The sequence below is a fragment of the Arvicanthis niloticus genome, chromosome 5, assembly GCF_011762505.2.
Source record: "Arvicanthis niloticus isolate mArvNil1 chromosome 5, mArvNil1.pat.X, whole genome shotgun sequence".
Classification (NCBI taxonomy): Eukaryota; Metazoa; Chordata; class Mammalia; order Rodentia; family Muridae; genus Arvicanthis; species Arvicanthis niloticus.
Genome location: NC_047662.1, coordinates 107,811,330 through 107,832,495, shown reverse-complemented (window position 1 = coordinate 107,832,495; position 21,166 = coordinate 107,811,330). Strand labels below are relative to the sequence as shown.

Genomic DNA, 21,166 nt, shown 5'->3' with positions numbered 1-21,166 from the left:
ACATTTAATCCCAAACAATGAAGGTAAGGTTAATTTATAGAAGGAAGCAGCCATGCTTGAAAGTGACATCTAATTAAGGGGCATAAAATGTGATGATTCAGAGAAAGATTTGACAGAATGAGTCAAAGATAGAATACACCTAACTTTCATGAGAACAAACAGGAAAGAGAGGCTCCTTAAGATCAGTGCAGGGAGAGAGGAGGCAGTTTACTGGGACAGTTTTACCAAGACTGGTTGCAGGTGAAAACAGAGCAAGCCAGAGAATGAGAAAGAGCCATACGATTAGAACAGATTGCCAGAGTTAGTTTGAAGCCAAGCAGAGCAATTCAGTTAGAAGCTGAAAGAAGTCAGACTGAATCAGTCAGTTTGGAGAGGAGCCAGAACAGCTGAGTTGAACCAGCCAGCTAGAGTTCAGAAAGAACTAGAAAGGGTGAGCTTATTCCACAGTAAGCCTTGAAAGCTGGAGCACTCTAGGTCTAGATTAGTAGACAGAGACTGGAAGCTGAAGCCTTCAAGGTCTGGGCTTTCAGAAGTCTAGATTATATGGAGGCTAGATGTTTCCAGCCTAGGCCTAGGGATAGTCAGAATCACTGGGTTCAGCCCCAGCTATGTATTCACATAGCTTGGATACAGCTCTCATTGCATCACTTCATCTGAGGAAATAAAAGAGACATTTATAACAAGAGTTTAAGAAAGCCCATTTCCTTCTCTCAGGAAGTCAGTAAGACTTTTTTGCCTGGCATTTATTTCTACCACGTGATAGGGTTTATTACATGTCATATGAGTTGTCCTGCTGATGCTAAACTTTTATTCTTAAAATTTCTCCCAGACCCCATTTTTAGTAATCTGATCCTTTCTCTTCTTTAGGGTTCTCCTTTACTCTCCTCTTCTCTCCTTATCTGTACCCCAGGCATTTATACTCCTGCTGCCATAATACAAACTCCCCAACAACACTTTCCCTTGTGTCCTGGCTCAACTTGCTTCTTGTTACATGGATAAAACTTCTTGGAATTTTCTTCTTTTTTGTTTTGCACTCATTCTCATTTAGTGAAGTGTGAACAGCTCAAGAAGATTCTTAAGATCAAAGTTTTCCTTATAGGGTTTATTCCCAGTAATAGAATTAAAGCAAATTCATTGTTTTCATGGGAGATGGGACGGCAAAGCCTTGTCAAAACTAAAGGGGACTATGGTCTAAGTAATTCTGAGTGTAAATAGTCAACTGAGTATGGTATAGTCATCACTCTTGTTCTTGGAAGAACAGTTGGTATATTACTTTGGTTCCATTTTATATCTCTCCACCAATACTAATGCAGAGAGGGCTGGTTTAAGTCCCTTGGGGGGGGGTGTCTACAGTCCATATCTCCCTTTAGGGGCATCAGAGCACCATTGAATGCCAGGATGAAAAGGGAGAACAGGCCCAGGGCAAGCAGGATCCCATCTGGTTGGGGTGAATGCTGAATGCTGGAGGGGTGGGAGAAAAAAGAAGGCCTTCTTTCCGAGTCTTAATGTTACAGCTTGTTTAGTCAAAGGCCTTCCTTGTGGCAATCTTTAATGAACTATCTCTCTGAGATGATCTTAGCTTGCTCGTATTTCTTTATTGTGGGTTGATATGAATGCATATGCTTTGTTTGGGATGAACCAGGGATTATATAATTTTGGGGAAGGGCATGAGATTATCTAGGGAGTGAAGGTCATTGGCTGAAGAGTAAAGCTACTGAGTTGCCTCTTTAGCATGAAGAGGGAATCCAGGTGCTTTGCTACATGACTGACTTCCTGTGGTCACTTTAGTTGAGGGTCATGGTCACATGTTCCAGAGAAGGGAAGGAGGCAGGGAGGGAGCAGCTCCACTCCTACAGTCTCAAATCTCTGAGATTTCTGGGGTTTGTGCTTACTCCACCTCACCAGTCTCATGCCCACCATAAGGTGGAGTACACATGCCCTACATATTACCAATCATTTTGTTTCTTCTTTTATACATTATGTCCTGATTGAAGTTTCCCTCCCACAACTCCTCCAAGTTCCTCCACAAATCCCCAAGATCCATTCCTCCTCTGTTTACCTTCAGGAAAGAACAGGCCTCTCAGGAATATCAACCAAACATGGTATAATAAGTTACACTAAAGCGAGGCAAAACCCCTCATATCAAAGCTGGACAAGACCACCCAGTAGAAGAAAAATATTCCCAACAGCAGGTAAAAGAGTCAGAGACACCCCATAACCCCACTGTTAAGAGTCCTGCAAGAACACCAAGCTACAAAACCATGACATATACTCAGAAGACTCAATTCAGACTACTAGTCACTTCCTATAGTCATCTACATTTATTTAAACCTGGCTTGGTTATATCATGAAAATAAAATATGGGCATTGTTGAAATATTGTAGAATAAATGTGGCTATAATCTGTGATACTAGTGTTACTGACTTTAAAGATTATCTTGGTCCCACCTGTCTCTGCACTGAATTTCCCTCTGCCTTTCTCTGTTTTGCCTACCCTACTCCATGCTCCTAGTTAGAGTCAGGAAAAATTTCCCATTTCCCCCTTTATAGCACATATATCCCAATATTGCCATCTATAGAGCTCCCTCTTACTCATATAGGTCTGTTTGGCTTTTCTAATTCCTGTGGTTATTCCAGCTTGTATGTTTACATATAAAGATTCAGAACTAGGAACTAAAGCTGAGGCTGTCAGTTGATCAATACTCACATATTAACCTTAACTGCCAGGATGAGACCTACCTCCTGATATCAGTATCAGACAACTAATCGTTTTTGGTAAGACTGAACCTACCCTCTTAGAGTACAGTATCTAGAGGAGATCACAGTTAAGAATAATTTGTGATTTTCAACTATTTAAGCCAAGATAAAACCTGGAAATAGATCATTTTAAGGTGCATCTAGCCTATGGACCCTAGATAAAATGTTGTTCCCCGGTTTTTGATGTTTGATTGTGACTAGGGCAGCAGTAAGGCCATAATGTGGTTCTGACTCTCCAGAGGTGATGATGAAGTCAGTTTAGATGGGGCAAGGTCCAGTCCACACACACTTGAACCTCATGTGTTACTAGGATAGTTGATGGTCAAAAAATGGTGCAGTCAGTATTGATATCTGGATATGCCCTTTGCCCTGATGGCTGTTGTGGTGGTTTAAATATGCTTGGCCCAGAGAATGGCACTATAAGGAGGTGTGGCCTTGTTATAGTAGGTGTAGCCTTTTGGAGGAAGTCACTATGGGGGTAGGCTTTGAGTACCTTTTCCTAGCTGCCTGGAAGAGACAGTCTTCTCCTAGTGGCCTTCAGATCAAGATATAGAACTCAGGTATCCTTGCACCGTGCCTTCCTGGATGCCGCCATGCTTTCCACTATGATGATAGTGGCCTGAACTTCAGAACCTGTAAGCCAGCCCCAATTAAATGTTGTCCTTTATAAGAGTTGCCTTGATCATGGTGTCTCTTCACAGCAATGGAAATCCTAAGACAGCTGTCGTCAGCACTAGAAACCTTGTGAGTCAAGATTGTTCAGATATAGAGTTTGCCTAGCACACAAGGGAGGCCTACATGTTGTCCAGGACATGATATTCAAGACAGATGACTTGAACTTAGAAGAGTGCCACATATGACCAATAAACCCTGCATGTTAGGTTATACCGAGGTTGTTTGGTGATTAAGTATCCTGGACTTAGCTTTGTGTTACTTTTGTTTCATAGATCCTGCATCATACATTTTCTTGTCCAGGACATATAGTGACAATTTTGGAATTTTGGTTTCTTTAAAAAAAAAAAACCCACAGAACTATAAGGCTATGTCTTTATTTTAATCTCAAGTGTAGGATATAGGGCCACTTCAGATTGTTCATAGCAGCTTACTATGATTTGTGTCACACTCTGGAATGGGTGTGATTTTTGCCAGCTTCAGATAGATTCTGCAACTTTTCAGAGGTGATATAAATGCTAGGGCCCCAAGAGGCATCGTGGGTTGTTGGTTGGTTGTTGTCGCTACCCGTTCAACCGGCAGAAAAGAGCAACACGACATGAGATTCTTCCCAACGCAGTTTACTCAGGAACCTTTTTACAATATCTCTCTGGAAGCCCCAGATCCCAGTTCCACTTTCCCTTTTATCCCCATGCCTGGTCACTCAGAGCCTGCCATGTGGGCACACACCATTGGCACACGTCAAATGGCCTGATTCTGCATGGCAGCGAGTCTGCACAGTAGTTCTGCGGATGTGGCTCTGACGGGGTTGTGTGAGGAAGTCAGGCGCCACTCATAAAACCCAGCAGGTGCCATTCATAAACTTAGGCGCCATTTTAGCTGGCCTCCACACCCGCTCCCCACAGGTTGTTGGCTGTTGCTGGTTGCTGTTGGTCAAGGTTTTTTAAGTAGTTGTGCAAAAAGAATAAACAAGAAGAAATTAAGTATCCTGATGGTGAAGATCAGACTTGTTCCAAGGAACCCAACTCCCCTAATCAGCAGGAAGTAGTCTAATGGTAACCCTTTTCCCACCCCTGACTGTACTCAGCAATTTCTGTCCTTTCCCCTCTATTCTATTTTCCTCTTTTATCTAGAGTTGGAGAGTTGAAAGGGTGGAAGAAAAGGGGTGGAGAAGGATGGAAGAAAGAAGAACCCACAGAGTAGCCAAAGACAGCTACAAGGACACTGTACTCCACATAGTCCAGGTAGGAACTTCAGGCATAAGCAATGTGAGGCCTGTGTTTATCAAGACATATAGTTGTCAAGTCAAGTTGACTACTCAGAATCTGACCATAAATACTCCTGTATTCACTCATTCAGCATATAGCATGAATGTCCTAGGGATAAAGAAGGTGAGCCTAGTTCTTACAAAGGAGACAGATCATAAACAAATAGACAAAGGAATAATTTGCTTGTACCATGTGTCTTAGTAAGGGTTTTACTGCTATGAGCAGACACCATGACCAAGGCAACTCTTATAAAGGACAATATTTAATTGGGGCTGGCTTACAGGTTCAGAGGTTTAGTTCATTATCATCAAAGTGGGAGCATGGCAACATTTAGGCAGGCAGTATTCAGGCAATGCTGAGAGTTCTACATCTTCATTTGAAGTCTGCTAGTGAAAGACTGACTTCCAGGCAGCTAGGACAAGCGTCTTAAAGCCTACACTCACAGCAACACACCAACTCCAACAAGGCCATACCTCCTAATAGTGACATTCCCTGGGCCAAGCATATTCAAACTATCACACCAGGTAAGTACCAGAAAGGATGTTGAGAGATCAGTGTGCCTTAGGATGGGAAAGAGTACATTTAAAATATGATGTCAGAGCAGAATGGTATAAGAAGCCATCATTTGACAGAGACTTCATTGATATGACCAAGAAAGTCCTGTTGCTGTCACTAGGAAGACCTAGACAAAGGGTATGCAAAGGCTTAAGCTCAAGAAATGCAGGAGGGTGGTAAGAATGGAGGGAAAGAACAGGGGTTTGAATATGCTTGGCCCAGGAGTGGCACTATTTGGAGTTGTGGCCTTGTTGGAGTTGATGTGGCCTTGTTGGAGGAAGTGTGTCATATTGGGAGTGGGCAATGAGACCCTACTTCTAACCATGTGGGAACCAGTCTTCTCCTAGCAGCCTTCAGATGAAAATGTAGAACTCTCAGCTCCTTCTGCATCATGCCTGCCAGGAGGCTGCGATGCTCCCACCTTGATGATAATGGATTGACTCTGAACCTGTAAATCAGCCCCAATTAAATGTTGTCTTTATAAGAGTTGCCCTGGTCATGGTGTCTGTTCACAGAAGTAAAACCCTAACCAAGACAGAGAGCGATGAAGAGAGGAGTGAGTCAGAGAAGTATGTCTCTCAGGGCATCCCTACATACTTTACAGGTTCCTACATTCCAAGCTGGGTTACCAGTGTGCATTTCTCCCACTCTTCAGAACCCTCTCTCCATCATGGGTATTGTCCTACCTTCATAGTGCTCTGACAGTTTAATCATGCACCTACCCATCCCTTTGCTCTGGTACGGACACCTCAAACTAGGTGGCTATGTTATTATGTGTATTGTCTGCATGTGTATCTGTGTACCATGTACATGCTTATTTCTCATGGAGGCCAGAAGAGAGCATCAGATGCCCTGGTACTGGAGTTAAATAGTTGTGAGCCACCATGTGGGTTCTTGATATCTAAGTGCTTTTAATTGAGGACACATCTCCTGGCCCCCAGGGGTCTGTTTTGTAATAAAGTGTTTATTCTGTATTCTTTAAATTTTCATAAAGCAACAATATACTTTCTTTGTGCAAAACAGCCACTGAACACCACAAACCATCCTTTAAATACCAAGGATATGTTATATGTGTTGATTAATGGTGCGAATAAAAGGAACGCAAGGCAAGGAATGAGATACCACTATCCAATGACTGATGAGATGTGCATTCACCCTTAGGTTTGATTTTTGATATTATAACGATAACCCTATTGAAAATAATGTGGATAAAAGAATAATTACAAAAGAATAGTCTTATGGCATCAGACAGAAGGAAGAGAGGCGAGATAATACTGTGGCATGAGTGTGGATTGAAATTCTGTTTGTGAAATGGCAATATACTTTTTATGAAAAAGCAAGGAAGGTCTTAAAGAGAATTTATAATTGGGGATCTTCAAGCATTCAGAAGTGCGAGGCCTGTGATACTCGCTAGGGATGAATCCCACAGAACTCGCTGTGGGTTATAAAGCCAATTTCTTCAAGAGACTCTGCAGCCGAACACGATCCCTCTCACCATGTAGCCTGGGGAGAGGGGGATGTATTTGAGATTGAAGATGTGTCTTCAGTTGAGAAGTGCAGAAGAAAGTAAAATTCTCACGAGAAGCCCCAAGTTTTCCTGTTAGCCATTGCGTGCACCTGTTAATCTTCTGTAGCCAAGTTCCAAGGGCAGAAACAAAAGGAAAACAAACTCTGGCCTTGCCCAGATGCAAAGCCAGGTGCGAACTCAAGACTGAATGCTGGGAAGGCGTTTCCAGATGTAAACTTGCTTTGCTATTAGCAATTTCCCAATTTGCACAAAATAATCTTTAAGGGAAGAATTCTTGGGGTTGGGAAGTGGCTTAATAAGTAAAGTGCTTTACCTGTAATTCCATGAACTAATTAAAAAGCTGGGCATGGTGGCATTTTTGTAACTCAGTGGTGTGTATGTGTGTGTATGTGTGTGTGTGTGTGTGTGTGTTAATGACTAGACAGACTAGCTTACTGGCTCCAGGTCAGTTAAAGACTTTGTTTAAAAAAAAAAAGATGGCACCCGAGGAACACCACCTGAGGCTGAGGTTGTCCTCTCCTGTACACATGTGTGTACCTCTCCCCCCAACATGCCTCCCCATTCATTCGTTTTCTTCTTAAAGCACAATGACAAAATCAGAAAGACTTGCTGTACAGATTCAGGACGCAGATGGATCAGGATGCAGGTATGGGATCTGCCGTAGCCACGGAAATGAACGCAGTTAAAGGGCACGTTCTCCAAACGTGGTCAAAGGCTAGGAGCGTCAGTCTCAAGTGAGAACTTAGAAGTACAAAGCCTCCGACTCCACTTCAGATCCACAGAATCAGCAACATGCAAGGTTTTGTTTGGCCATTTTGATGATTCTGATGATGAGGTGCACTGTGTTAGATGAAGCTACTCTTGGCAAATGTTGATTCCATTTATTGTTTTAGGCAAAATGCTTTCTGTAGCTTTTTGACACCACCTGAACATTCTGAAGATGGAGTTCTTTCTAATGACTAAAGAAAGCTTAAGAGCAGGGTGAGGGTGGGTGTGGGTGTGGGTGTGGGTGGTTGCTCGTGCAGGGCCTACTGAGAACCAATGCTTGCTCATTGTCCAGACCTGACCTGAGCTAGCTCAGGCACAGGTGCAGGTGTAGGCGCCTGCTGATGGTAGAAGCTGCCCAGGCCAACAGGGTAACACTATGAAGAAAAAAATGTGTGATGGAAAGATGTAAAGATGAAAGACAGGAGCGATGTGTGCTTTGTGGAGAGAAGCAGAACTGCAGACTCGAAGGCAGGACTGAGTGGAACATGCCATTGCCCTGAGGGGTTGGTGGGGTGGTGTGCAACAGACTGGTGCTTGTGCAAATGCAAACTTAGCCCCCAAACACACTGCCTGCCCTCGAGATCGCTTTGGCCTTGGGCAATGACAGAGGCCTAAGATGAGGAAAGGTTCTGAACTGGATCTCCTGGAAGGACCACGGTGGTCCATGGTGCTACTGAAGACCATTTGTGGGTCAGTGGTTCTGGTGCAGCCAAGACTGGGTTGATATCCATGGCCTGTGTTAGCACTGAAGACCATACAGCTATCCATGGTCTGTGCCTGAAGCCATGTTGATATCTGAGAGCCAAATTAATGCAAGTGGCCTGCACTGCCACCTGGGATCACCATCTGGGTCCATGCTGCCATGGGCCATGTCTGGATCCAAGATTTTGCTGCAGTCAGAATCTGTGTTGATGTCTGTGGCCCGTGTTACCACAGAGGGTTGTGTGAATGTCCTTGGCCTGTGCTGCTATTCACTAGCTGAAGGAGGTGGAGATGAGATGTTTGTACCCCTAAAACACCTAGAGGTAGGTTCAGAGAGCATGTCCCACAAACTCTATCTATCCTTGTGTTTAGTATATCAAGCATGGTACATTTAAGAGGGATCTGATGCCCTCTTCTGGTCTCATTTGGTACCTGCACTTATGTGCATATATTCCAAACACACACACACACACACACACACACACACACACACACACACACACACTACAACTAAAAAAATAGAGTACATCTTAAGGATTTAGAATTACAAATATTTTTCAGTTTTTTAATGTTTTTGTATTTTTTCCCTAAAAGCAAAAATTATATGCCTTTAGCAGTTACATTTTTTCTCTAGGAAGATATCCAAAGGAAGGCTGTGGATGGCCACAGGGTAGATCTCTTGAGTCCTATTGAGTCCCACTGGGTCTCCATGCTTTGAATAACTCTAATTTCAGCCACACTATCAATTAGTGGTTTTGAGTGAATCCAGAGGGGGAAACACATGTTTTCAAACATCATCTAACCTTATGTGCAGGTTGGTATGGAACCACACACTGAGGAAAATGGGAGGGTTGTCTACTGGAAGGAACCTACCAATGGCCACACCTCTAAAAAAAAAGAGAGACCCTCTTTCCAGCATCACCAGTTACCAAAAGCTCCTCAGTGAGGGGTGGGACTTCAAGAGCCCTCAGTAATACATGGTGGAATTTTGAACTGGCTTGTTCTCACACGGATCTAGAGTAGGCAATCCTATGTGGTTTATGATTGGGGCTAGTATAACAGGGTTTGTTATTGGTGTAGATACATCCTGAGCCCACCACAATTCAGGCCATGCCTACAGAATGGTTCGGGTAGAGAGGCAAGCAACAGGATCACATAGATGAGGGAATAATAACGACAGCCGTGTGGTTTAGCTGCTGATTATTACCTTTCAGTTGCTCTAAGGAGCAGCCTCTTGCCACTTTGAAGTCAGCATCTTTTTTCCACCCTATCCTGGCCTCAGCTAACTACTGTTCTTCCTGTGCTATGAAATAATTTTGCCTTTTCTACAGCTTCATGTAAGCAGATTCATAATCTGTACCACCTAATATTTGTCTTTTTTTATTTCAGCAGCACTATCTCTGTTCACTTATACGAACTGGTTCCTTCAGTCCTCCTAACTGATGAATATTATTCATTGTTCGAATAAACATTTTAATGTATTATGTTGCAGATACCTATTTAGTTTGTCTCTAGTTTGGGGCCATTCTGAATAAACCCCAAAATAAGTGACCACGAGTGCTCAGCCATATATGGGACACCTATATCCGTTCCTCCTCTTCAAGACTCAGGAAATATCTGGAAAGAGAAAGCAGAAATCAGTAAGACCCACAGGAGGAGGTGGTGTGAGATGCTGTTCTGTGGGCGTGGTTGTTACACACAGACTCAGAGCTCTTGTGGTTACCTACCGGGGAGGGAGAGTTATTTTTCTCTAGTAGTGTGACCACTGGTATGTTCCTCCCAGTGGATGACTCCCATATCCATTCCCTTATATATAGTGCTAATTAGAACCAGTGAATTAAAAATCAAGTAAATTATGAAAGGAGGACATGATGTTGGGAGGAGTGTCCTGGAGGATCATTGAGAACTTAAGTGGGGAGTGGGGAATGGATATAATTATGAAATGTTGTATAGATGTATGAAAATTTCAAAGGCTAAAAATTTTTTTTTAATGAATAAACCTGTGAAATTTTTAAAATACAATTTGTTGTGTGGACATCTATTTTCATTTTTTCTTGGTGAATCACGGAGAAATGGAATTACAGGGTAAATAGTTTTGTTTAAGATTTACGTTATATGTTTTCTTTGTCTATTTTGTTTATTCTAGTTTTAGCTAATTATCTTTTACTTTTAATAGCACCACTTGATTAAAGTTTTCTGCAAAAAAGAGCCATGGTCTAATTTTCTTTTTATCGTGGTTGGTTTTTAACTTGCTAGACTCTGGCAGTAGTCCAAATCCAGTGGAAGTGCTTTTTACAGCATTGACTATAATTCTGAGAACTAGGAACTGGGAACTTGTCCTAGTTTGTCTGAGCTAGAAGAAAATTCCATCTTGTTCAAAAGAAGGGAACTAGAAACAAGAAGTGCCAGGAGCAGCAGTCTTCAAATCGGGCAGAAAGCAAGATTAGCATAGGGAGATTAACACAGAGGAGGTGAAAAATCTTTTTGAGTAATTGCCAAAAGTGTGACTGTTGAGGACAGAACTAACTTCTACCTTATCTCCAGGCCTTTTCATGTTTTGGAGTATAAACATATCATATTACTGTGGCTTGCTTGGAAACTCTAATGGATTAAAAACCCCAATGGATCCCAGTGTTTCTCATGAGAAGAAAATAGATATAGGGGCTTTCTCTTTGTTTTCAATAGCATACTATGCTTATTTCATAGTTCTTTTATGTTAGGATGTCTAGAAACTGTCCCCTCTTCTAAAACCAACCAACTATCCAGCCAACTAACCAACCAACCAACCAACTATCCAACCAACTAACCAACCAAGCAAGCAACTATCTAACCAACCAACCAACTATCCAACCAACCAACCAACCAACCAACCAACCCACCAACTAGCCAGCCAACCATATATTTTGCTTCTTTTCTTAAGTTTTCATGCAAAGTTGTTGATCTACTTTATCTTAAATGCACCATCTAACGTATTATAATTAGAATTAATTTGCTTAGAAGCAACAGCATTTACATTAGATTTAAGTAAAAAGAGGTACATGGAGAATAATAAGGTCATACCATTAAACTGGGGAAATATAGTTCATCTGAACTGAGTTGAGAACTGGAAAGCCCCTATGGCAGTGGTTCTCAACCTTCCTCATACTGTAGCTTCTGTAAAAGGACCATTTCACTCCCTAAGGGGTCATAGTCCACTCACAGGTTGAAAGCCACTGCTCTAGACTTCTCTGACTATAGCTCACTGACAATCTCTGTGGGCTTTTCTGTCTCTATCTTTAATTTCCCTTCATTTTGTCTATATAGTACAGCATTGTCTTTCAACCCCGACATTTTCCTAGTGTCCTTCATTGTCCTCTCAAGAGGTTAACTATTGACCTGTTGGTTATGTTCACATCAGTGCTGGTCTCAGTTATACATGGTCTTTCAGCTTTCTCTGACACCATCTCTGCATATAGAAGTTTTAATTTTCAAGAAAGAGAGAATCTACTTAACAGACAGGCCACTGTCCTGACAGACCTGGGGGAAATCTATTTTTTTCTCCAATAATGTAGCCTGCATGGGGAGGGTCATGTAGTTTTAATAGGATCACCCTTACCTTCCTTTTCAGGTCAGGACCGTATGGGTAAGCTAAAGAAAAGCTGGGCGTGGCAGGCAATTGAGTGACAGGGAATGGACTTCTGTTTACTCGATGTTGAACAATCTGTTCTGTTAGGCTATGCTTCCCTATTATTTGATAGATGGACAGGTAGGCAGGCAGAACAGAGCTAGGAAAGTAAGTAGCTGAACTTCAAGTTTTCAGTCATTGTTGAAAGGATACCCTTTTTTCAAGTCTAATTAAAATTGTCTAGACTGCCAATGGTCTGCTAGCTTATTTGATTTAAAGCAAATACGTTTAATAATTTGGGGATAGGATATAAAGAATCAACAGAGATAAGTCATTTTAAAGGATAGTGAGTCAAGAGCTGTCGCAACATTTAGAAATGTATCTGAATTTGGCTATCTGAAGAGCTGCAGTGTTTTAAAACATAAGCTGTGGATTTGAAGCCTATATTTTGACTGGCTTAATATGTCATAATATTCGGATTTAATGAAAATCAGCCAACAACTTTGACTTACTTTGTCTTTAACTCATCAGTGTGTGAATGGGCTTCTAGGTAATTTTTAATCTATATGTAAATTAGCTGTGTCTATAACAGCTGTAGTATGAATTTGAGGATGTGTAGAAACGAAAGATTGGATGCAAGCAATATTTGAAAACCATGTCAAGAAGAAAGAGGCTTACAAGTGATACATGACTCTCAATGAATTCGAATATAGTTTATATTAAGATACCTTTGATGAAATTATTGTCATTGAAAAAGTATCTGGGGCTGATAATTCATGAAGCAAAATGCAGAACAGAGAATGAAAAATAAGATTTCATTGCAGATTGTTAAACTCTGTTAAAGGTTACAGTTTTCTGCTGGAGAGCTTCCATTTGGCAGGTTTCATATAAAAGCTGATCATATCTTTACTGAATTCATTTTCTATCAAGGTAGTAAAGTAACTTAAAATGATTAAAACTCTTGTTTGTTATAAAAAAAAAACCAGATGTGTTTTATGTACTATTTAAATCTAGCTTTACAACTAAATACTGTGTGTTGTATTTTATTTATGGCTGTAGTTCACGGTGATAAAGTGTGAAGAAATTTTTACTTTAAAAATTTTAATTGGAAGCTGGGCAGTGGTGGTGCAAGCCTTTAATCCCAGCACTTGGGAGGCAGAGGCAGGTGGATTTCTGAGTTCAAGGCCAGCCTGGTCTACAGAGTGAGTTCTAGGACATCCAGGGCTACACAGAGAAACCTTGTATCAAAAAAAAAATTTTAATTGGAAAGACAGTCATGTGTGGGGTGTACCTGTGTGCATGAGTGTCTTTCAGTCACTTGTAGCAAGAGGAGATGCTCTGGAGGATATAATAGAAGTTGTGGGCTTCAGATTCCATTTTGACATTCTGTGTTCGTCTTCCACTGTAGTCCTCTGTCATTGGGAATGTAGAGTGAAAAATTATATATACAGGCTTTTCCTTTATCCTATACCTGAACAAGAATGTAAGTTCCAGAAAGAGGGACTGAATGTAAGATTTTCACTACCCCAGGACACTTGCTGGATAAATTACATTCCTCAAGCCTCAAGCAGTAGGTCCACCTATGGGTGGGAGAGGCCCAAGGCAGGAAGGCATTCCTGACCACAGATAAAAGATGCAAGCCACCTAGGTGGGGCTATAGCAGGAAGAAGTAAAGATAGTTAATCTGAAATAGTTGGTAAATGGCAGGATAGGACACAATAGCATGGTAAAAACCAAATTTTTGAGAAGAATGAGTGTGCAGAGTGATTTTCACATGACTCTAAATCATTTGGGCTAGATTCTCTGAAATGTTCCACTGTTCTTGGTTACCCCTCCCTTGGTCTTCCCAGTGCTATGTTCAAAATTAGTAAAACAACCATTCATGTGTAAGCGCGCGAAAATGCCTTCCTTCCCCCACCCCATGCTATAAAAGACCCTTTAACCCACCACTCTGGGCCAAAACCTTGCTCTTGGAGCTAAAGAGCTTGTAGTTTTGACTGCTGGCTAACTTCCCTAATAAAGCCTCTGCTGATTGCATCCAGGTATGGTTTCTTGTGATCTTTGGGTGGTCGTGATCTCCTGAGACTTGAGGAAGGGTCTCCTGAGTATGGGGGTCTTCAGGTACAGGAGGGAAAGCCTGGAAAGCTGGAGCAGGAGCTAAAATTGTTATTTTCCTAAAGAATATATATGACAAGTCTAATTAAAAGAAAAGAGGAAACCTTGCAGAGAGTGGCTGGTCAAAACTGAAATAGATTCTAAATGGAGCCTAGGACACAGTGCCTGAGCCCTTATATTTACAAGTGAATTTATCACTCAGTATGGTGTGAATTTATTTCCAGAGAGAACACAGTCCATTTGTTAATGATTTGGATTGTTGTCATTAGAACAGTTCTAAAATACAAGTCAGCATTCATAAGACCAATTTTAGGTATCTATAGGAATAAAGAAATTCTGTACTTATCAAGTTACCACTTTGACTGTCAGGAGATATTAAGAAGCCTGGTCCTTTAAATATCAACTAAAAACATTACAGCATTTTGACTTTATTTCTACTTGGATGAATCCCATGAAGCTGGATGGTTCTCACTATGAAGCAACTCTGGTGCAATTGCATTCATGCTGGGAAATGATTTTATTGCATAAGAAAATGAATGAGCCAGAATCAGTGAGCTGTGTCTGTGCATAGGTTATAATTTGCAGACTGTGATGTCAATGTAGGGTCGAGATCTGTGACAACAGTTGGCAATTCTCTGTTCGAAAAGTCTGTGGCAGTGGAACATCATCTTCCACTACATTATACCTGTGTACGTACACTGTTTACACACACACACACACACACACACACACACACACACACACACACACCACAAAAAACAGTTATTTTTAGCAGTGAATCTCGCCTCACTGTTTACTGTAAGATACATGTGTTTTCTTGTGTGTTACTTTAAAAGACTCAGTCTTTCAGAGATAAGCCAAGTGGATTCTGTTACCTTCTCAACAGTCTCTTTTGCATGTTTTTCCACACTAATAACTAATAACTATTTGGATATTTTGGCGGCCATGTTCTTTTACAGATTATCTGTGTACCAGGTCTCTAGAAACCACCATGCAGGTGCTGTGAAGGATTTCGGCCCCCATGAGCTATGTATACGGTAGTGTGTTACTGTAATATTTGATTTGGTCAAAGAGGTTTTGCAGATGCAGTCAAAGATAAGGCTTTAATATAGGAGAGTGACCAGGCTATCTGCATGGGTAGAGTCCAAGTGCGAGAGCACTGAGAATCAGACATGTCTGAAGGACTTAGAAGAGGCAGAGATCAAGAATTCAGATGAACATCTATCATGAAAGAGGCTCTAGGTTGGTTGCTAGAGAGGACCATTGAAAAAGCGGGAGAAAGAATGTTTGCAGTAGGACCACCTTTTCCAGTATACAGTAGCAAAGGTTCCGGAACCTTAGCTCTATAATTCCATAAAAATAAATTTGCCCAACAACCCAGATGGACTTTCAAGTTAGTCCTTCTGTGCACCTGCCCAGAACTTGATCTGACATGAGAGACTAGGTGGGGTGTCTTTATCAGCATGCCTGGTGACACTAGAAACTATGAGGTAATACATTTGAATGGTTTTAAGGCACTAAATTTGTTAAAGCATGCTGGGAAACTAATACAGCATCCACCTTTGAGAGGTCCCTATGGGTAGGCCTGGGATTTCCAGTGGTCAGATTCCGTTCACCTCTCTGGTCTTATGTCTCCTGTTTAAATCCTCCCAACTTAGCCCATCCTATGGCGTCCTATCCCAATGTCTAGCTCATAATTTTCCCCATTAATATTCTATAACCTCTAAGACACCTATACAACTTCAACTGCACCTTATAGTGATCTTTGATTTCTATGATATGCCCAACATAAGTCCAGCATGGCTGGAAGGATGCTTGGGGAAATCACTTCTCTGACCCAGGTATCATGTCTTTGGAGGGTGATTGAAAAATATAAAAATCTATTTAAAAAATATTCTATCTCCCTTCCACTCTTATGCTTTCTACTGACAGCTTCTTTCCCCTAAGCAATTGATTTTTTTTCGGGAGTCTGAAATTTAGATTTGGAAAGCTTGAATTTGTCATAGGAAAGCATAGTTTTGAGCTGCTTCAAGGCTGTCATTAACAAACTCTGACACTATGGACTAATAGAGACTCGCCTCTCCCTGGTCCACTTTAGCTCAGAGAGCAAATTGCCCTATTTGTTTACTCAGAAATTTGCTCATGGAGTTGGATGGAGAGAGTATGAGTTTACAGCTGAGTTAACTAAGGCTACAAGAGCCCCTTCCATTAATTGCAGGCTATTTCAAGAAGCATGCTATGTCTGTTATTTCTGTCTTGTTTGCCAATTTGTGAAAATACCCAAAGGTTTAATAATTGTGCCTTTGCATTCAGAAATAAGTAAGCAGAACATCCAATTAAGGTTACATGCATATAAAGCAAAATTATTTTCCACATTTGTGTTTGTATAAAGGAAAAAAAAAAGTGATCCAGACAATGTTTGTGGATGTCTCTCCATACTGTTAGTGTCAAGAGGTTCTCTGTTATTAAGAACTGCTACTCACACATTCTATCTGCCTTAGAGTCACAGAGCTGGGCTGTTGGGAGCCGACTTTAGTAGAAAGCGGCTAGATCAACTTTGCAGCCATCTGGAACCATATACCCTGACGAAAGATTTGGTTTTCAATAGCCTACAACAGCTGAAGCACACTCTGATATCCCACATATTTTGTGTTGCTGTTTACTGCCCCCAGCTGCAAGGCACACGTGGTAGTCACGCCTGCAAGGTACACAGTACACGTACTATCCACGCTATAGACGCCTGTAAGGCTTACGTCATATCAACACCTGCAAGGCACGTGGTATCCACGCGCCTACAAGGCACGTGGCAAAAGCGTATAAATACCTCAGAATTCCCTTCAATAAACGAGACTTGATCAGAATCTCTGTCTTGTCTTCATTCTTTGCGTCTCTTCCCCTTTATCCCCACTCTCTCTCTCGCTAGACCCTGACCCTCGGACCGGAGCGGCAGCTTGGGCCAAGACACAGTGGTCGCCAAGCGTGGAGTGGAGCAGGCCGAAACATTTTGGCCCACAAAGCCGGGCAGTATGGGCCGAGACAGTTTGGCGCCCCACGTTGGGTGCCACAATGTTGCAGCCCGTAGTCTGCCTCAACGCTTTGAGGCTAAGTGTTCTGGTCAAGAGAGACAGTGGGGCTCTTGGGGCAGGAGACTCGAAGAATGGAGACAAGACAGGGCGTGATTCAGTCTCTTACCAAGTCTCTCGTCTCTTGTCTCTTTTATTGAAGGGAATTCTGAGGTATTTATACGCTTTTGCCACGTGTCTTGTAGGCGTGTGGATACCACGTGCCTTGCAGGTGTTGATATGACGTAAGCCTTACAGGCGTCTATAGCGTGGACAGCACGTGTACTGTGTGCCTTGCAGGCGTGGATAGCACATGCGCCTTGCAGCTGGGGGCAGTAAACAGCAACACAAAATATGTGGGATATCAGAGTGTGCTTCAGCTGTTGTAGGCTATTGAAAACCAAATCTCTTATCAGGGTATATGGTTCCAGATGGCTGCAAAGATAATCTAGCCACTTTCTGCTAAAAGTCGGCTCCCAACACTGGGCTTGATCTTCAAATCCACCTCTGAATAGCTATGTCAAGTGAGTTAGTGAGCTGATTTTAGCTTATTTTGTATCTATGAAGTACCTAGTGTAGATAACCCAAATGACCATCCAAAGGATGCTTTCATCAAGATGATTGAGCCTTGACTTCTTTTTCTTCTTCTTGAGACATGATCTCCTTATGTAGTCCTAGCTGGCCTGCAGCTCTCAGTGCAGATTCAAACTTACAGAGATACACTTGTCTCTAAGTGCTAGGATTCATGCATGCAATACTACTTGGGGCTGATTATGCATTTCTAAACTTATGACAGGCCTCAATTCCTGTAACACATATTATTGTTACTTAATTCTAAGGGGGGAATAGGATAGAGGTAAAATGAGGAAGAGAAATGACAGAGCATATTGAATGGTGGCGTGGTAAGGAGGAATCCAGTTTCAGAAATGTTGAGGTGTGTATGCATGTGTGTCTTTGTATGTGTGTGTATCTCTGTGAGTGTTTGTGTCTGTATCTGTCTGTGTTGGAACTCGTGTGTCATAATACTGCCATTTGCTGATAACACCAGTAGATGATAGTAGCCAAACATACTCAGGCTGGCCTTTTTTTTTTTTTTAATTGAGACAAGATTTTACATAGCCTAGGTTAGCCATGTACTTGTTCTGTAGCCAAGGATAACTGGCATTCTGAATCTTCTTGCCTCCACCTTCCAAGTACTGGAGACTATTCTCAGTTTATTCAGTAAACTGAGGATCAAACCCAGGCATTTGTGGAAGCTAGGGAAGCATTCTATCAAATAAGCTATACCCCTAGCCTTTAACTCCTTCCTTTAAATGTAGTCTGGTGAGATTGGTTAGAGTGCTTGTTGCTCTTGCAGAACACTTGGGTTTGCATCCTACACTCACATGTTCAAAGCACATTACTATCTGCAACTCCAGACTCAGGAGCTTCAATGCCCTCTTCTGGCCTCCGAGAACGCCAGACACACACGGTTCACAGACATTCAGGGAAACGCTTATACACATAAGCAACACTTTAAAAAAATAGTTCTGTGTATACAGTACATTCTATGTGAAAGATTAAACTATTCAAAGCCTCCGACTAGTTTTTTTCACTAGCATGGTTAAGGGTTTTTTACTCTCAAAGTCTAAGAATAACAAAACAAATTAGGCGAGAGTGGGGAGGCATGGGGAGAAAGATGGAAGGGGAAGTGGAATTTATAGGGTACTCTCCCATACATGCCCTCCGAATAGTTAGTGTATGGATGTCACACACATTTGTTCTCAGAGATAAATTATTCTGAGAGATGTTTAAATGCAGTTTTAAATTGTTTTGTTTTTAAGGCAGTATAACATGTTATTATCCAGTTTTTCAAACCCAGTCTCAGTCTTGACCTGAAGTCTCAGCTTCTGAGACTAGTCATGGAACTTGCGTGTGTGGTGTTTGTGATCGATGGTGATGGTCGTGGCAGGCCAGGACTGAACAGAAAAAGAACTATTATTTTATAGTTTTGGAGGAATCCTGAAAGGGAGCTGCCTTTCTAAACAGAGCACTTATACATTTTTCTTCCATGGAAACTTAAATTGTAGGAAAATTTAGTTTGCTGCAACTTACCTTCTTTGCTTTCTGCTTAAATCAGTTCCACTGGAAGCAATGTGGACCTTTAAAGAGATGGTGGCTGTGGATTTCCCAGGCTCTTGGACACATAGGAGCTTCTGGAAGTCGTGGAAGAGCTGAGAATGGAATCTGGGCCCGCAGGCTGGATCTAGCCAGGAGCTGGGGGTTGGAGGTGGGGTGGGGCTCCAGCTTGTCCCACGGGGAGAGTCCTTGGCTTGACTGCAGGCTTGGACTTGGTGGTGGTCATGGTTGGGAGCTCAGAGAGGCCCTCTATGGGAGATTTGACAGCAGCTCTGTAGGCAAAGACCTTCTCCATGGCTCCCCACAGCAGATTCCAATGAAAAGAGACAGTCTGTAGTTCCAAATCATGTATTGCCATAATAGAAAGTGGATGTGTAAAACTATACTCTATTTCTCAGGGTGCGTCTGAGATTAAATACCTTTTGCAGGGAGGGAAGTTTACTGGCTACGCTCTCCAGGTATCTAGGGACCTCATTAGAACAGCGATCTTTGTCTTGAGCCTACCTGTCATCTCTTTTCCTATTATCTTGGTCTGAGATGGTAGGGCTACATGTGGAGGGGTTTAGGACATTGCCCTTACATGACTGATAGCCACAAATCTATGGGGGAACTATGGCTAGTGACAGGGTCATGGTGCCCAGGAGCAGGCAAGGCTCCTACAGTCTCTTTAGAGTCTCTGGGGCTTCAGGCCTTAGCTCAACAGAGGACCAACCCTCTCATGGTCCACTGTCCCACAAGGGGGAAGGCAGCCCATGTTCATTGACATCACTCCTGGGCAAGTGGTCCTGACTTAAATAAGAAAGGTGACTGACCAAGCCTAAAGGAGTAAGCCAGGAAGCAGCATTCCTCCAGTTCCTATGTGGGCTCTACTAGAGTCCTGTCTCCATGTTCCTGGCTAGAGTTGCGATGCTGATTTTCCTTCATGGTAGGAAGCTTAAAGATGGAATAAACCTTTTCCTCCCCAGTTGCTTTTTGGGTTATAATGTCCATCAGAACATTAGGAAGCAAACCATGACACTCATAGTCCTTATAGACTATACTCAAGGCTAAATATCACCCTCAGAATTGACTCTCCTATATGAGCTCCTGTATTCTGTAGAGATTTCTGCAGTGTTTGCCATATTTCACTGTTTTTGTTCCCATGATTAATTTTCAATAGACAGGATCCAACAGGTTAAGACTGAATTTTATCTTGCAACTAGCCACATGCCTGGCATGTACCCTGTGGCTAAGATCGATTTGTAGAAAGGGGGAGAGAGTGGAAAGCTTGGCAGCTGGGAGAATGTTGACAAACTGTGTGACCTCAGAGTTAAGCTTACTCAGCTGTAAAATGGTAGTGATATTTGTAATTCTTCCCACCTCAGACAACAAAAGCCTGTGAACAAGCATTAGTAGAAGCCCTGGGCACCTTTCTTCTGTGGCTATTTCCCATATCGCTATTCCCTGACCTTCTCAGCTCTCCAGAGGTATTTTCCTTCTGATAGTTTCCAAAACATGTCAGGCTGCTTTCAGTTCCCATCCCCTCTCTAGCCCCTAACATACCATCCTTATACTTGTGTATTCCTTTAAGAAAGGCAAGCTCTGGGATTCTGCATATCTGTCTGCTTCTCATCCAAGTCCACCTCCTCAGAGGCCCAGGCTGACTCCTGTCTAAAGGAGGGTTACTCCTGTGGAACCTGCTTTCTGCATACACACATGCACACACATGTATACACAAATACATGTGTATATTCACACATCCATACATATGTGTGTGTATATGTGTGTGTGTATGCACATTAGAAGTCATACACACACACATACATTTTTCTCATACATTCCAGGTTTGTCTCTAGTCAATGATGACATGAAGCTTATAATTCTCCCCTCTCTTGAGCACTAGGAATTCCAGGTGTGTACTCCTGTGCTTAGTTTATGCAGTGTTGACGATTGAACCTAAGGCCTTCTTGCCTGATCGGCAAGTACTCTCTCAACATCTCTAGCCTCCGATTGCCTCTTTGCTTGGTGTCATTCTTGGT

The 21,166-nt window shown here is 42.1% G+C and overlaps 2 long non-coding RNA genes across 3 annotated transcripts in view; one reads left to right on the top strand and one right to left on the bottom strand.

The window, feature by feature from the left end:
- The window catches only part of LOC143442476 (uncharacterized), a 47,047-nt gene that overhangs the window by 12,652 nt on the left and 13,229 nt on the right, over positions 1 to 21,166 (top strand). The window lies entirely within an intron of this gene.
- On the bottom strand, positions 8,799 to 19,267 carry LOC143442247 (uncharacterized). The gene is made up of 3 exons (XR_013110261.1): positions 19,125 to 19,267; positions 13,145 to 13,265; positions 8,799 to 9,866 (listed from the first exon to the last, which is right to left on the bottom strand). It is a non-coding gene; the product is annotated as an uncharacterized LOC143442247 (long non-coding RNA).